The following is a 16,657-nucleotide window of genomic DNA, read 5'->3' on the forward strand; positions in this document are numbered from 1 at the left end:
TTTACAGATGAGGAAACTGAGGCAGTATCCAGTCTTATACTCACTCTCTGAACAAATAGTTACTGGACAATAGGGCAGAATATATGTAGAGAGGCACGGAGCAATGACATGGAGCCTGCCCTCGAGCTCCTGGTAATCTAGTTGAGAAACCCCGACTGACTCCCACAGGAAGTTACACAGAACGAATGAATAACGACAAAGGGGGCGCACAGTGTGATACAAGTGCACAGGGCCTGTTGGTCTTGCTTAATCGAAGAAGAATATAGGAGATGCTATAAAGTGAAAACCAACATAAAATGAACCACCTATGGGCTGTGAATGACTCCCAATCCATGCTCTATGGCAGCCCAGAGGATGGGGCTGACTTTCTGGAACATTCCTGAACTGGAGAAGGAAGTTTATTTTTCAAAAACTAGACTTCCTCCTCCTCCCCATCTCTGCTCGGGTCACTGAAGATGACTGGCTGCTTCTAAGGACCATCTTAAGGTCCGGGTCTTGAGAAGCAGCAATCATGATAGACAGTAGGTGTCTGAATTCCAGGCTTGGTATAAGTAGGTGGTTGATAAATCCTGAGTGGATGAATACCTTCCACCCATAATAGTGATAGTCCCAGAGTGCCTATGTCCTGTCAGACCCTATGCTGGATGCTTTACATGTACAATCTCCTGCAACCCTCCCTACTCTAGGAAGCAGGTCCTACTTTTATCCTCACTGACACATGACACCTGAGGCTTAGAGGGGAGAGTCACTTGTTCAGGTCATCTGACCCAAGAGCAGTAAACTCAGGCTTCAAGAAGACCCTCTCTGACTCCCTTGCCTTTAGGCTAAACCACTCTGCTCTCGCCTCTCAAATAAATCACATTCCTCCAATTCCATATTCCTTTGTCTACACTGGCTGAAGGGTCATCACTTGGCCCTTGAACTTTGTCTGAGGGGGGAATGAAAGGGTTAACCAAGGGACCTAAAGATGGGCTGAGGATATGCAGAAATTGGCATCCTGGTGCACTGCTGGTGAGAAGGTAAAATGGTACAGCTGCTGCAGAAAACAGTATGGCAGTTCCTCAAAAAATTAAACCTAGAATCCATGTGACCCAGCCATTCCACTTTTGGGTATATACCCCCAGAGAACTGACAGCAAGGTCTCAAACAGATCTTTGTACAGCTAGGTTCATAGCAGCATTAGTCACAACAGCTGAAGGTGGAAGCAACTCGAGTGTCCACCAACAGATGAACAGATAAACAAAATGGGGTCTACCCATACAATGGAATATTCCACCTTAAAAAGGAAGGAAATTTTGACACATGCTACAACATGGATGAACCTTGAAGACGTTATGTTAAGTGAAATAAGCCAGACACAAAAAGATAAATATTGCATGATTCCACTTATATGAGGTACTTAGAATAGTCAGATTCATAGAGACGGAAAACAGAATGGCAGTTCCAGAGGCTAGGGGGAGGGGAGAATGCGGAGTTAGTGTTTAATGGGGACAGAGTTTCAGTTTGGGAAAATGGAGAAAGTCCTGGAGACAGACTGTAGTGATGGCTACAGAATAATGTTAGTGTACTTAATGCCACTGAACTGTACACCTAAAAGTGGTTAAAATGACAAATTTGATATTGTATATATTTTATCACAATAAAACAATGTGTTAGCAAGTGGATAACCCACCCTCTGACCATGGAGAGGTGAAACAGGGAGGGGGTCCTGGGGGGAAAGGGAGAGAAAGACAGACGCTTGGAGAGGTAACTGCTTTTCTTTAAGAAGACCAAACAGGGGCCACCGAGGCTCATAGCAGGGCCAGGGTGCCATTCGCTGGGAAAAAGCTGAGCCTGTGGGAGGGAAAGCTGACAGCTAGCCCAGTGAGAGAAGCCGTCAACTGGCTGAGTCTGGGTCCCTTCCACCTTCTTCACAGCTGTTGCTCATCTTCTCTAGCTGTGTGCTCTCCACCTGCTCAGATCCAATTTAATTAGAGGTTCAGGACTCCCCAAGTACCAGAAGCAAATGCCAAGTTTATGACCATTAGCCAAGGAGCCATAAAACCCAGGCCCGCTGACATACAGCGTAGCGCCACCCGCCACCTGCCACCCTGGGGAGGCTGCCAGGCCCCAGCTTGGGTTTCTTTGGGGTCCCACTCCACCCATGATCGACACATCTGGATCGTAAGAAAATCAGTGGACAGCGAACGCCAGATGAGAGTGATGAGGTTTCAGATGAGATTTCTCAGAAGCACAACTTGCAGCAACTTTCAGAAGCGAGGATGACAGTAATCATCCTAGAATAACCTGAGCTGTCCCTACAGCTCAGTTCGGCAGTGGACGCCAAGAAACATGGGGAGTCGGAGTCAGACAAACCTGGAATTCGCTTCTCCGCACCTTCGATTTCTCTTCTGTAAGAAGGGATGACCTACATCCTAGTGTTGTTAGAGGTCGTGTCACAAAGTCATTCGGGGTGTGGGCTCAGGAGGGAGAATGGGATTCAGCACCCAGCTCGGCCGCTGACCAGCTGTGCTATTTCAGCAAAGTTGCTTCATCTCTCATAAAGGGATGGGTTGGGTTAGATAGTGCCATTCCCAGGAGGACCCTTCTCCCCTCAATCCACCCTACGACTAGCTAGTATGTCAACTAATGGGTGACTCCGCATACCCAAAGACACCCGTGACCTCCCCCTGCCAGGGCCAGATGATGTCAAGAAAACACCTAAGAAACAGGACCTGGGAGCCACCTCGCAGAGCCTCAGCCTCCACACCTGCAAAATGGGACTGACAGTAGGCCCTGCCTCCCTGGGTGGCTGGGAGGGTTTCCTGAGACGGCACATGTCAAGCCGGGCTCCTCAACTCCTCCACCTCACGGCACACACAGAGAGGGACACAACTTGTGCACCGGGGTCAACAGATGAGGGGGCTCCAGCGGCCCCAGGCACCCAGGGGACTGAGCTGATTAATACTCCCATGCACTGTTAACCATTTTGCAGGACACCAGTTGGGAAGCGCCATTGAAAAGCAGCCAGCACAGAGGGCAAACGAAGCTGCCTCCTTCCCCATGACGGAGGGAGCCACAGCAACTCCTTCTCCTTGGATGTCCATAACCTTGAGCCCTTTCTTTTCTTTTCTTTCTTTCATTTTTTTTTTTTTTTGCTGAGGAAGATTGGCCCTGAGCTAACATCTGTGCCCATCTTCCTCTATTTTGTATGTGGGACGCACCACAGCACGGCTTGATTGAGCGGCGTGTAGGTCCGTGCCCGGGGAACTGAACCCGGGCTGCCGGAGCAGAGCGCACCGAACTTAACCACTAGGCCATGGGGCCAGCCCTTGAGCCCTTTATTTTTAAGTTGAAGTTGGTTTTGTCATAAAAGTTAGTCCACACAGTTTTAAAATGTTAAAACAGCATAGAAAGGTACATAATGAAAAATAAAAGTCCCCATCTGGAGGGCTTCTGGGGAGCTGGTAATGTTCTGCTTCTTAATCTGGGCTCCGGTTACGCAGGTGTGTTTATGTGATGAAAATTCAAGGGGATTTACACTTAATAGCGTGCATTTTTCTGTATATATGTTAGACTTCAATAAAAACGTTAAGTCTCCCTGTTTGGGGTTGAATTGAGTCCCCCAAAATATACTGAAGTCCTAACCCCCAGTACCTCAGTATGTGACCTTGTTTGGAAATAGCATCATTGCAGATGTAATTAGTTAAATTTAGATGAGGTAGCATGGGCCCCTATTCCAATATGACTGGTGTCATTATAAACGGGAAATTCGGACACAGACACACACAGAGGCAAGATCATGTGAAGAGACACAGGGAGAGGCCAGGTGAAGATGAAGTCAGAGACGGGGGTGATGCTTCTACAAGCCAAGGAACACCAAAGATGGCCAGCAAATCAGCAGAAGCGAGAGGAGAGGCTGGAACAGATTCTTCCTCCAGCCCTCAGAAGGAACCAGCCCTGCCAACACTTTCATTTTGCACTTCCAGCCTCCAGAACTGTGAGCAATCAATTTCTGTCATTCAAGCCGCCCTGTTAGCAGTACTCTGTTACGGTAGCCCTAGGAAATGAATACGCCCTGTCCCTTCCTCTAATTCTCCATCAAGCTCCCGATAGGTCCCCACTGTTAGTGGCTTCTTGTGTGTCCTCCCAACGAATTTATTTTAATTACTATTCTGTCGTCTCTTCCTAGCTGTGTCCAAGGGTCTGCATGGGTGGTCACGCACTCCTGGATTCAGAGCTCCAGGCCCACTTCATGGAGTGGAGCCTGGTGGGGCCCCCAGGGCTTCAGCCCACAGCTAAGAGCCGCCCCACCAACACCCACCCATCTGAGATCACGATCACCCTCAATACGGAAGAACAAAAAGGATGCTGCAGAGCAGCTCCCAAATATGAGCCGTCTAGAACATACACAGCCATGATATCAAGATCCTCAGAGAGACCCTCCCTGACCACCCCCCTCGAAAAACCTCCAGTGATCTCCCATGTCTGTCTCCACATTCCGTCCCCTCACCCACCTTATTCTTCTCCTTGTTTCTTCCTAGCACCGCCTGACATTGTATTACTTCTTGTTTATTGATCTCTTGCCCGGCTCCTGACTGGGACCATCACAGTCTTACTGGCCGCCTCCGGGCCTTCGCACATACTGTTCCCTTAGCCCGAAATACTCTTTCTACTAAAATCCACACAGCTTGTTCCCTCACTTCATTCAGTTCTGTGCTCAGATGTGCCCTCATCAGAGAAGCCATCCCAACCACCCCGTCTAAAATGGCAGCTCTCTCCCCAACACTCTCTACCACATTTACTTTGGCTCTTTTTCTTTCTGGCAGTTACCGTCACCTGACATTGTGTATATTCATTGGTTTATGCACCTATTGTCTATCTCTCTCACCAAGCTACATGAGGACAGAGCCTTTGGGTATTCTGTTCTGCCTACAGCCCAGCTCCTAAGCTGAGCATGGCATGTGCTAAGCATTCAACAAATACCTGTGAACGAATCCACGTCACAGCTTTTATGTAAAATGTCAGCGATAATTATGAGTATTGGCCGGTGCATTATCTCATTTAATTCCCCCAAGAGCCCAATAAAGTAGGTGTTATGGCTCTGCCATTTTACAGATGGGCTACAGAGCGGCTAAGCGACCAACCCAAGGCCATACAGCTACAGGGGGTGGAGGCAGGAGTTGACTGCAGGGTGTCAGATCCCAGAGCCCATGGGCTGGCCCATCTGCCTCATCCCTCCACTCATCTCCTGAGTATTCCATGTGACAGTCACTGTCATTGTCCACCTACTACTTTGCCTCCCCAGCTATGATCGGACCTCAGTACCGTAGAAGAGTGAGATCCTTAATGAAATGCAAATTAAATGCAATCAACAGTAAGCACCAAATTGCCTTTCTTATTTATTTTTCCTGCACAGGATTGGCCTGGTTGTTATAAAAATAATGTCACTTAAAAAATAATGATGGTGCACCAATGCCATGGAGATCTATGGAGACAGAAAAAGCCTGTCCTGCTCTAATTGGCTTCCTGCCACTGTGTGTACTTAACTAGGTGAGGACGCTATTAACCGCACTGAAGAAAACACTTATTCACAAGAAAGCCGCATAATGAGGGGAATCGTCAATGCGGGAGCAAATGCCGGCATCTCTTGGATAAGGGAGAACGGCTCATTCAAACTGCTGAAACGTCCCCTTTACAGGTTTTTGTACAACTCTTAACATCGGTGCCATCATGCAGGGGAACACTGAATAAATGATTCGAGATGATAAAATGGAGCTTCCAATTTATTTCCATTTGCTCTCAACACCCTTCCTCCACCACTCCAGGACAAGACACCTCATCTCTCGCCAGGTGACTGAGAAAAAAAAACCTCTTGGCTGCACCTGAATGCTCATCAACCCTCTCTTTCTCTGCACGATAGAAGAGAAAACTTTTTATTTTATTTTTGTGTGTGTGTGAGGAAGATCAGCCCTGAGCTAACATCCATGCCAATCCTTCTCTTTTTGCTGAAGAAGATTGGCCCTGGGCTAACATCCATGCCCATCTTTCTCCTTTTTTTTTTTTTTTTTCACATGGGACGCCACCACAGCATGGCTTGACAAGCGGTGCATCAGTGCGCACCCGGGATCCAAACCCGGGCCACCAGCATCAGAGCGCGCACACTAAACCGCTAAGCCACGGGGCCGGCCCCAAGAGAAAACTTTTTAAAAGCTTAAATTTCGTCATGCCACACCTTTGCTTAAAACCCTTTAGTGGCTTCCCCAGGCTCATAAAATAAATATCAAATTCTTTCTCATCACCTCTGTAGTGGGTTGAATGGTACCCCCCACCAACGATATATCCACTGGAACTTGTGAATGTTGTCTATTTGGAAAAAACATCCTTGTAGATGTAATTAAGTTATGGATCTTGAGAGGAAACAATCCTGGACTATCCAGCTGGGCCCTAAATCCAACGACAAGTATCCTTATAAGAGAAAGGCAGAGGGAGATGTGACATAGAAGAGAAGACACAGAGAGGAAGCCCATGTGAAGATGGAAGCAGAGATTGGAGTGATGCTGTCATAAGCCAAGGAATGCCAGAAGCCACCAGAAGCTGGGAGAGGCAAGGAAGGATTCTCCCCCAGAGCCTTTGGAGGGGGCATGGCCCTGCTGGCACCTTGCTCAGACTTCTGGCTTCCAGAACAATAAGAATATAAAATTCTCTTATTCTCAGCCACCCAGTTTGGGGTAATTTGTTATGGCAGCCCCAGGAAACTAATACAGCCTCCCAAGTCCCCATATGATTGGCCCCTCACACTTGCTTGCTCTCTCCTCCACCATAGTGCCCTTCTCAGTCACTCAAATGCAACATGCTTCCCTGCCCACCCCAGCACCTTTGCACATGCTGTTGCCTCTGCCTGCCCCTAGTTAACTTCTTCTACACCTTCAGATAGCAATTCAACCACAGCTCCTCTCAGGAAGCATTTCCTGATGTCATTCCCGTTACAGACCCTCTCAATGCTAAGCACCTCTCCTCGGCAGCCCCTGTCAGTTACCACTGCAAAGGTGTGGAATTAACCATCTCCCTCATCAGAACCGCTCCACGAGAGTGGGGACCACGTCTGTCTTCTTCGCTCCTATCCCCAGAGCTATGCACACAGTGCCGGAAATATAATAATAGAACCCCAAATATTTGACTGAATGTTGATGGGGAGAGTAATCTAGAGAATCTCCAAAACAGGTTCCATAGCGAGACATCAAATAGACCCATCAAAATAAAAAGGGAAAAGCAAACAAACAAAAAGGTCTTGGGTGAGCAGGCAGTTAAGTCGGACGCGTTTTCCCAGAACCACATCAAAGTTTTCAGAAACAACCTCCAGAGCCTGTGGACGGTGTCAACAGGACTCCTTGTCTTCCAGACCCGCCACAGTTGGCAAAACTAATTTCCTCATTAAGGATCATTTGTATCCATGCCCCCACCAAACTGGAATATTCCCAGAGACCCAGTCAAAGCTCCAATCACTTGCAAGACAGACAGAAATTCAGTGGACCTGCTGGAGCTGGCGGCCGGCACACCACGGCCCTTTCAGAAGCTCCTCTCGGCCTAATGGGATGTTTAGCTCAGAATGAGATCTTCCAGGGCTACGTTATTACACGTTCAGGGCCATTTTTCTCTATTCACAGCCGGACAATTGACTGGAGGGGAAGCCAGCCAGCTCCCAGGAGAACTCAAGGAGAGAAACAGTGAGGAAGGACAGTTTTCCAGCAACAGACTTTTCCTTCTCATTCTCTCCAAACTCAAACTCATCAACCTCTTAGGAAAAGCCAACCCAGAAAGGAGGGGGAACAGAAGAAAGCCAGCACAGGCCAGGGTCGGGGAGAGAGAGGTAGATGGCTCTGGAGCCAGGCCTGGGTTCGAATCACAAACTCAGGATCTGCCATGTGCCAAATCTGGGTCAACCTTATTTAACCTCTTTTATTCCCACTTCCTCATCTGCAGAGCAGATTTCATTTGTCCAATCAACAAATACTTATGGAGTGCCAACAATGTGCCAGGCGGGGCTGAGACTAGGGTGAGAGGAACGAGGCACCTAGGGCACAGAATTGAAAGCAGCACTAATTCTCAGGCCCTTGCTTAACCCGAAGAGTGAACACCTCCTTAAATGTTGCTCCCTGCACCCCTCACATGCTGTACCCTGGCCCTGGTGCCGGGTGCTGAGGTCCATGGATGAACACCATCAAGACTGTTCGCCGCCATGAAATCTACACGCTGAAGGGGAGAAAATCTGCCTACAGTTCTGACACTGATCCCCCAGCCACAACAACAGCAAAGAAATTGCACCTTGAAGTTCTTAAAAGGCAATTCCATCTCCCGCTGGAAAACCACTTGTCTGTCCTAAGCGAGGATGAATTTATCAAACACACACAGCTACCTAGCAATCTTCCCAGAGAGCAGGATTAGAGGCCAAGGAAATTAACGCAAACAGACCCCATAAATATCAGTCTCTTCCAGACCTGCTCTGCCAGGGTGAGTGTCCTCCCAATCTGAACGCTGTATGTTCTGACCACACAGGGGTCTAGACTGTGAGTGCCGAAATTAGCCCCACTCTACGCCATGTAAATACAACAGGGTGAAATCAACTAGTCTCTTTACTTTGCAAAGAAACTGTGGAGCAAGAGGGCAAAACATCACATTCCTACAACCCAGATGCATTAACATAAACAGAAAGCCTTTGGGTAATTTCTGGGTAAAAGCTGAGTCTCATTTCAGGGCATTATTTGGTCTATGCACTGCTTCCTACGGGGTTCCAAGAGAAGACCTATAATCTTCGGGATGATCTGAATTCAAGGAGAACATCTCATATTCACGGATGGAGGAAATTCATATTCACGCCTCTGCAGTGAATAGTTTCTGAGCTGCAGGTGCCCCCATAAGATCTTTCGCATCAATCATTGTCAGTGAGGGAAACTTGGCTTTCCAAATAGTGCAGCCGCCAGGACCGTATCCCACCCACCGCCGTCTCCAGCCAAGTGGGCAAGTGGAAAAGCACGTTTCCAGCATGGAAGGAGGAACTGAGCTGGGTAAAGTCAAAAGAATCCAACAGCCACGGGTCTTGGAGTTTACTTCTGCATCTCTTTATTCAGTAACTAAGCAACGCGGCCAACACTTGCCACCCAGACGGTGGGGGAGAGAAGGAATTCCTGAAGACCATCGAATCGGGCCCCTGAAGACCAAGAAGCAAGAATATCAAAGAGCACGGGCTCCCCAGTCAGACCCCTGGGTCCAAATCCCAGGTCCACTCTTTACATCTGCAGGATGGGAATGAAAATGGCATTTGTCTCCTGGGGCCGTTGTAAAGATCACACGAGAGAATACACAGAAAGCCCTCGGTCCCTCTAAGTGCACTACCCGTGTTAGCTATTAACATTTCTGGGCAAGGCAGATACTCTGACCACATGTATTCATTTCCTCTGGCTGCGATAACCAACTACCACAAACTGGGTGACTTAAAACTACAGAAATTTATCTTCTCACAGTTCTGGAGGCTGGAAGTCTAAAATCAAGGTGTCGGCAGAGCCACACTCCCTCCGAAGGCTCCAGGGAGCATCCTTCCTTGCCTCTTCCAGCGCCGGAGGGCTCCTAGAAATCCTTGGCATTTCTTGGCTTATAAACGCTCATTCCAGCTTGTGTCTCAGTCTTCACATGGCCTTCTCCTCCGTGTGTCTCTGCGTCTCTGAGTGTCCCTCTCTCCTTATCAGGACACCAGTCATTGGATTCAGGGTGCACCTCAATCCAGCATGACCTCATCTTAAGTTGATTATATCTGCAAAGACACTTCCTCCAAATGAGGTCACATTCTGAGGTTCCAGGACATGATTTGAGGGGGGACACTATTCAACCCACTCACCACTCATGTTTTTCCTAATCCTGTACATCAGCAGAAACAAGACTCTAGCACCTCTTTTTAGCAGACATCTTTCAAGATACCCACGCAGCCCACATTCTCCCTCCAGGAAGACTCCCACCTGCAGCCATGATTGCAATACATGGGCCCGCCCCCTTGGCAACAGGTGATTGGAGGAGGGTGGGCTTCTGACCTACGACGGGCCAATCAGATCCTCTCTCCTGGGACTTTTGGAGATGGGACCCAGTGCATCAGGCGGGTTAGCTGCAGATGCTGCACTATGAGGACGTGTGAACTTGGGATTGAGGCTACCATTCTGAGGCGCCCATCTCCTGCCGTGTGCACAGAGTCGGGGAGGCCGACCTGCAAAGGGAGAGGGGTTATACAAAGCAGCAGCCACCTGGGTACCCAACTCTGTTTCCATTTGGGTTCCAGGCCCTACTTAGTTCCTGAGTGCAACTCCAGCCCTCAGATTCCCCGGGGCACCCTTATCATTCCAACAAATGTCTCTTTTTTCGCGTAACTGTGAATTTTCTTCAGATGAAGGGATTTCTGCTCCCTACATCCACTAGAGCTTTGACTGAGACACAATGCTCTCTAAGCCATTACTCTCTATTTTTTTAATTTGGTGAGGAACATTCACCATGAGGTAACATCTGTTGCCAATCTTCCTCTTTTTGCTAGAGGAAAATTTGCCCTGAGCTAACGTCTGTGCCAGTCCTCCTCTATTTTGTATGTGGGTCACTGCCACATCATGGCTGCCGATGAGTGGTGTAGGTCCGTGCCCGGGAACCGAACCTGGACCGCCAAAGCGGAATACACCAAACTTAACCACCAGGCCACGGGGCTGGCCCCTGCCATTACTCCCTTATGGTCATGAATTCTTTATCTCCAACCAAAGCCTGCCTAACTTGGGTTCATTTCACTTGTTCCGGCCCCTACAATGAAAGTCACTGGATAGGATCTGCTATGTTGAACACACACACCACACCACACACACACACACACATACATACACACACACAGCAACCCCTTTCCAAACCCACAGATATGATCTGAATCATCTTGCTCTTCTGGGCTCAGGCTTTATAGTGCCACATCTTCCGATGTTTTGTCTAGCCCTCTATATCCGAGGAATGCAAACTGTGGCCCTCCAGCCAAACCCAGCCCACCACCTGTTTTTGTAAATGAAGTTCTACTGGAGGACAGCCAGGTCCACTCACTGACATATCATTTCTGATTGCCTTCACGTGGTAAGTGCGGAGTTAGTTGCAACAGAGAGTGTGGCCTGCAAAGCCTAAAATATTTACTATCTGGCCCTTTACAGAGAAGGTGCTGACCTCTACGTGACACCACGCTCAAGACACAATGAAAAAGGATCTTGAACTGGACGATTTTAATTAGAAGCTACTAAGTTTAAGGAGCGGGGCAAGATCATAAGGGCTCGTGTGGCTGGCCTTTTATTTAGCCATTTGTCCCACAAATATTCCCTAGGGGCCTCCTCTGTGCCAGGCCCCGGGCTAGATGCTGGGGTGGTGACTGTGAACTAGACCAGCCGGGCGCCGCCTCCAAGGGGCTTAGAGTTCATTCCATAAAGGACACTTAATTACAACCACGGAAAGTGCTACAGAAGGGCAGTCCTCGGGGCTCTGAGAGCCGATCAGAGGCACAGGGCCCAGTGAAGGGAGCCGGGGAAGGTTCCCTCGGGAAGCTAAGGCCAGACAGGGCAGTAGGGACTGGTCAGGCAAAGGTCATTCCCTGCCAGAGACGCATGTGCCATTTCTCAACCTTCACTGCAAATGCCAGCTTGTCCATCTGCTCTGACACTCTCCCGGTGACGCGACAGGCCCGCTTATGTATCGAGGAACCATTAGGTGTCTCGACTCGGGGACAGGGGACACAGGACACTACGGTTCAGGGACACCCTTTCCTAGCTCCCCTATGCACAGTGGCAGGTGCTCCTACGGGACTCAGGGGACCAAGCAGCGGTCCCTAACCTAGTCCTGATCCTGACAACTTCAGGTCCTACGGCCCCAGCCTCAAGCTTGGCCTTGGCTCGATGGCAAACAGCTGCACGAGCCTTTTGCTGCTGCTGACAGTTTCCTTCTGCTTCATGACCATCATAACCCAGAAACCACGTCTGCAGCTAAGTGCTCTCAGCCCTAATTGGCTCCTGACAGACTGGGCCATAACAAAACCCTCAAAACCTGCCAAGCAAGGTTGGGGCCAGGGTTGCCCTCCTATTTGGGAAGTCCTGCTGGGAAATGTGGACAGCTGGTGGGCTGGGAGGGCCCAAGCTCTAGAATCCACCGATCTGGAATTCCTTGCCAGCAACCCCACCCGCTGCGCTGAGCCTCAGCGTATTCATCTGTAAAATGGGGTGTTGATGCTGCTTCACAGAGCTGTTAGGAGAAAGTGAGGTGGTGATCATGGTGTCTAAGACACACTGAGTTCCCACCATGTGAGGAGGATTAAGCTGAGTGTTTGGAATGCATTCACTGGGTACAACTTCTAATCCTGTAAACCACCTACAATGATCAACCCCATTTCACAGATAGGGAAACTGAGGCCCAATGAAATGAAATCACTTGCCAAAGCTACCTGTCCCCTGTCCACATTACCATAATGGATAGACATTCAGAAAGAGTAACCTCTTCCCAGTATTAGTCATTCTGCTTGGAAATCAGATTTAAAAGTAGCCCAGCCACATATGTAGAGACAGAAAAAACAGATCAGTGGTTGCCTGGAGCCAAGGGAAAAGCAGGAATTAACTGCAAATAGGCACGAGAGACCTTTTTGGGGTGACCAACATGTTCTAAAACTGAGATATGGTGAAATTTGCACAATTTTGTAAATTTACTAAAATGCATTGAATTGTACTTAAAATGGGTGAATTTTATAGTATGTAAATTAAACAAATAAACAAATAGGATTATGCTTCAAAAAAAGTGGCCTGGTCAACATAATGGCTATAAATATGAAATATATATTATAATAAATAGGAAGGTTAAAACAGATGTGAAGATATATGTCCACATAAAAACTTGTACATAAACAAGACAGGAAACAAGTGTTGGAGAGGATGTGGAGAGAAGGGAACTCTCATACACTGCTGGTGGGAGTGCAAACTGGTGCAGCCACTATGGAAAACAGTATGGAGATTCCTCAAAAAATCAAGGATAGAACTACCATATGATCCAGCTATTCCACTGTTGGGTATTTATCCAAAGAACTTGAAAATACCAATGGGTAAAGATACACGCACCCCTGTGTTCATTGCAGCGTTATTCACAATAGCCAAGACTTGGAAGCAACCTAAATGCCCATCACAGGACGAACGGATGAAGAAGATGTGGTGTATATACACAATGGAATATTACTTTTATTTCATAAGAAACGATGAAATCCAGCCATTTGTGACAACATGGATGGACATCGAGGGTATTACACCAAGCGAAATAAGTCAGAGGGAGAAGGTCAAATACCATGTGATCTCACTCATAAGTACAAGATAACAACAACAACAAACAATCATATAGAAGCAGATATTGGATTGGTGGTTACCAGAGGGGAAGTGGGAAGGGAGGAGGGCAAAAGGAATGATTAGGCACATGTGTGTGGTGATGGATTGTAAGTAGTCTTTGGGTGGTGAAAATGATGTAATCTATACAGAAATCGAAATATAATGATGTACACCTAAAATTTATGTGTTATAAACCAGTGTTACTGTAATAAAAAAAAAAACCTTGTACTTAAATGTTCACAGCAGCATTATTCATAATAAACAAAAAAGTAAAAACAACCCAAATGTCCATCAACTGAGGGATGGATAAACAAAATGTGGTCTATCCATACAATGGAATATTATTCAGCCATAAAAAGGAATGAAGCCCTGATACATGCTACAACATGGATGAACCTTGAAAACAGGATGCTAAGGGAAAGAAGCCAGACACAAAAGATCACATACTGTATGATTCCATTTATATGAAATGACCAGAATAGGCAAATCTATAGACACAGAAAGTAGATCAGTGGCTGTCAGGGGCTGGGATGGGGAGGTGGGAGGTGCTGGGGGGCTGCAGAGAGAAATGAGGAGTGCCTGCTAACAAGCACAGTGTTTCTTTTTAGGGTGATAAAAATGTCCTAAAATTAGATGGTGATGATGGTTGCACAACTCCGTGACAATACTAAAAATCATTGAATTGTACACTTTAAATGGGTAAATTGTATAGCATGAGAATTACATATAAATAAAGCTGTTAAAAAATAAAATAAATAGGAAGGTTAGTTGTAGCCTTGGACAGCAGGGTTCAAAGATGAGCTGTAACACTTTCTAGCTGTGTGACCCTGGGCTAGTGCTTTGGCCTCTCTGAGCCTTGGTTTTGCCATACATAAAAAGGGGACTGTGAATAATAAGAGTACTATTGCTCAAGGGTTGCACAGGAAATAAATGAGGCTAGCGCGTGGAGAGCACTAAACAGTGTCAGCCTGGCACACACCATGGCCTAGAGAAACAGAGAAACACGCAGGAAGGTGAACAGCAGAGCCACAGTCACCCATTTATTCCAACTGGTATTCTGACTCTAAAACTGGCACCAAGGAATGGCCATCCAGGAAGGGCTGGTAGCAACCAACAAATATTCCTAAGCTCACTTACTCAGTCTCTCCGGACCAATGATCTCTGAGAGTATTTCCTCCAGGGTGCTCCTCAGAACACTAGTACCAATAGATTCGATGGGTATTATATGAAAAAGGGGTCCCAACGGCAAATGAGTTTGAGAACTTCGAGGTTTAAATAACGTGAAATGGGCATCTTTACTGCAGGCCTTGTCAGGGCCTTTAATTCACATATTTGTGCACTGAATGTCTATACAAGGATACAGTACCTGGAATTTTCAAAACTAACTGTGGCCGTAAACTATTTTTGAAAGCTTTTGTGGTACTGCAGTTTGGCAAAATAAACTTTAGGAAATAGTGATCCACAGCTTCAATTAAACCATTAGGAATCTACTGTTGAGTGTTAAATCAGAGAGTGATAACTGAAAACTCAGCCCAGGACTCCAAGCTCCCTTCTTCCATCGGCTCCAGTGCCAGGCTCCCCACTCCTTATCTCATGGGATCCTCTTGAGAACAGGGAGGGGGGCTGGATTCCCCTGCTCCATGGAGGCGAAGGGACTCGTCTCAGCTAATGAGTAGCTGTGCTGGAGCTTGAACCCAGGCCAGATCGGCTGCAAAGCCGGTGGTCTTAACCACCACGCCCCACCACTTACTCAACCATAGTGGCTAATACCTGGAGCATTGGATGCTGTGATGTGCCACTCAGACCTCCCTCGAGGACTGAAGGACCCACATCCCCAGCTGGTGAGTGTTCCAGTGGACACTCTCCACGGTCAGCTTCTCCAAGAACTGACCGAGGCTGAAGAAAACTGCCTTGCCCAAGGTCACCTTCCTTCTGGAGGCGGGCCACGGCTAATGACCGATGGCTCCAACGTGGAACAACTCTGTGGGTCATTCTCGCACCCACCTTCCTGCGGGGCCGGCTAAGGCCTCTGCTGAGACTGCGTCCCAGCCCACTTCTCCCTCTTCCCGACTGCACGAGTCTCCTGTGGCTGCTGTAACAGATTACCACAACCCTAATGGCTTAAAACAACACAAATTTATCTTACAGTTCTGGGAGGCAGAAGGCTACAATAGGTCTTACAGGGCTAAAACCAAGGTGTCAGCAGAGCTGCATTCCCTCTGGAGGCTCTAGGGAAAGGCCATCCCTTGCCTTTTCCAGCTTCTAGAGGCTGCCTGCATTCCTTGCCTTATGGCCTCTTCCTCCATCTTCAAAGTGCATCATTCCAACGTCTACTTGTACTGTCACCCCTCTGAGTCTGATGCCCCTGTCTCTCTCTTATAAGGACCCACGTCCTTATAATCTCCCCATCACAAGACCCTTAACTTAATCACGTCTGCAAAGTCCCTTGTACCTTGTAGAGTCATATATTCACAGGTTCCAGGGATGTGCACATCTTTGGGGGGGCCTGCCTCCCACAGCCATCTTGCTTCCATCCTTCTCTTCCCCAAGAGTTGATCCCAAGAGCACTCCCTAACAAATGCCCGCACCCTCTTCTCCATCTCAGAGGCTGCTTCTCAAGGAAACTGACCTACTCACCTAACATACTCTCTCTGTTTTATCTACATCAGTGGCCGGGTGGGGAGAACAATTTCGCTTAGACTCCAAGGGGTCAAGTATCTTGTCTGAGGTCACCAGGTCAGTTGGTAACAAGTCAACTTGACCTGAAGCATCTATAGTCCCCCAAAATATATGTCCAGGTCCTAGCCCTAACCCCCAGTACCTGTAAATGTGACCTTATCTGGAAATAATGTTTTCAGACGTCATTAAGTTAAGGATCTCAAGGTGAGATCATTCTGGATTTAGGATGGGCCCTAAATCCAATGACTAATGTCTTTATAAGAGAAAGGAGAGGGAGATTTGAGACACAGAGAGAGACAAAGGGGCAAAGGTCATGTGAAGACAGAGAGGAAGACTTGAGTGATGTGTTTATAAGCCAAGGAACATCAACGATTGCTGGCAACCACCAGAAGCTAGGAGAGGCATGAAACAGCTTCTCCTTCAGAGCCTCCAGAAGGAACCAACCCTGCAGACATCTTGAATTCAGATCCCTGTCTCCTGAACTGTGAGAGAATACATTTCTATTACGTAAGCCACCCATTTTGTGGCCACTTGTTACAGCAGCCCTGGGAGACTAGTTGCAAATCCAGGAATGTCAGTTCTTAATC

The 16,657-nt window shown here is 47.7% G+C and overlaps 1 protein-coding gene across 1 annotated transcript in view; it reads right to left on the reverse strand.

The window, feature by feature from the left end:
* Positions 1-16,657, reverse strand: part of KSR2 (kinase suppressor of ras 2) — a 395,852-nt gene that overhangs the window by 190,569 nt on the left and 188,626 nt on the right. The window lies entirely within an intron of this gene.

The sequence above is a fragment of the Diceros bicornis genome, chromosome 35 (assembly GCF_020826845.1).
Source record: "Diceros bicornis minor isolate mBicDic1 chromosome 35, mDicBic1.mat.cur, whole genome shotgun sequence".
Taxonomy (NCBI): Eukaryota; Metazoa; Chordata; class Mammalia; order Perissodactyla; family Rhinocerotidae; genus Diceros; species Diceros bicornis.